Source organism: Arachis hypogaea, chromosome 15 (genome assembly GCF_003086295.3).
Source record: "Arachis hypogaea cultivar Tifrunner chromosome 15, arahy.Tifrunner.gnm2.J5K5, whole genome shotgun sequence".
Classification (NCBI taxonomy): Eukaryota; Viridiplantae; Streptophyta; class Magnoliopsida; order Fabales; family Fabaceae; genus Arachis; species Arachis hypogaea.
Window position 1 is genome coordinate 31165154 of NC_092050.1, and position 1548 is coordinate 31166701.

Here is a 1548-nt window from a genome sequence, read left to right on the forward strand (position 1 = left end):
GGTCTCTATTTATACATGTACGAGGGGGATCAATTTCAACATTCATTAATTATTATTCCTTCTTTGAGAATGTGAGTACTGCATGGGAATGGGCATCCACGTCCCATTCTTATCTCAACAAAAATGAGTATTTACTTTTAATTATTGGATGAACCAATGATACATACTTTTTACTTCCTTGACTTATTCAATTACTTCCTCTCAATTTTTTTCCTTTTTTAAGAAAAATATTGATGAGCCCATTCAACTGCATTTTGACTTATTCACTTAGCCTACCCAAATCAAACATTACTTGTCCCCTCATCAAGAACTACCTCAAATTGTTTTTGGGTACTCTTAACTTCCTCAACTTGGTCAGTGTAAGAGTATACTAACCTAAATAAAACAGTAATTGCATTAATAGTGTATATATCTACATTATGAATTTAACACGTTTTTGTTTTAGCCGTCTTTATTTGACCTCCGCCGCTGAAACACACGATCATACACCACTAAAATTTCAACGCCATTAATAAATCTTATCAAAGTTGAAGACTTGAAAGCGCTCTCAACCAAATTCTTAGTACTTAAGTATTCAATTAATAGAACGCCAATGAAAATATAAAAAAATGCTATATGCACACCAAAAAAAAATTTAATTATCAAATTAATTATTATATATTTATGTATAAATATATAATTTAATTTATTTTTAATATATATTTTATATTTTAAATTCTATATAAATAATTGATTTGTAATTAATTTTTTGTTGGTCGAAAAAAATATTATTTCAGATAACAAATTTAAGATAAAATAAAGATACAGTTGAACTACGTCATAAAAAATGTCATTTAGACAATAAGAATTTATGTTAAATAGTGAAATATTTCTTGAAAATAAATATTTTTCTTGGTTCAGATTATACATGATAGTTCATAAATATTTCTTATTAAACCCTTTCAAATATACTAGAAGGAAAAAAAAAGGGTGGCAACCACACACCCACTACCATTACCAACGAGTCAGCACCTGAGCCACATAGAAAGGCTGAGGTGAACAGAAAGATGTGTAGGTGATTAGTGGGTCCAATTTTGCTTATCTTATGCAAGCACACACAACCACACCCACAACTTTGGATGATTAAAATCAAAGGTAAGATACTAAGATGCAAATGTTTTATAAACATTTAGGAGAGACAACCAAATCTTTATCAAAGGAGCAACGAATATGCCCATTTCACGGTCCACAAACACCCTCATTCTCCACCATCCCCTTCTTTTTAACTTCCCTTTATAATAATAATAATTATTATTATTGTTCGTTCTAAAGTGCCATGTTTTCTCTCGTTATTCACATTAAATATTAAATCATTGCTTTTAGAAAAGCTACTACATACTAGATATAATTCTTTATCACCATTAACACGCTGACATTTTCTACCAATTATATACTAGTAACTATATAGCAACTTTCAACATACATCAAGGTTCAATGGATCGAGCATATTGTAGATATTTCAGTTTCTTAATGTTGTGGTTAACCTTCAATCTTTGTTAGGTTTTCTAT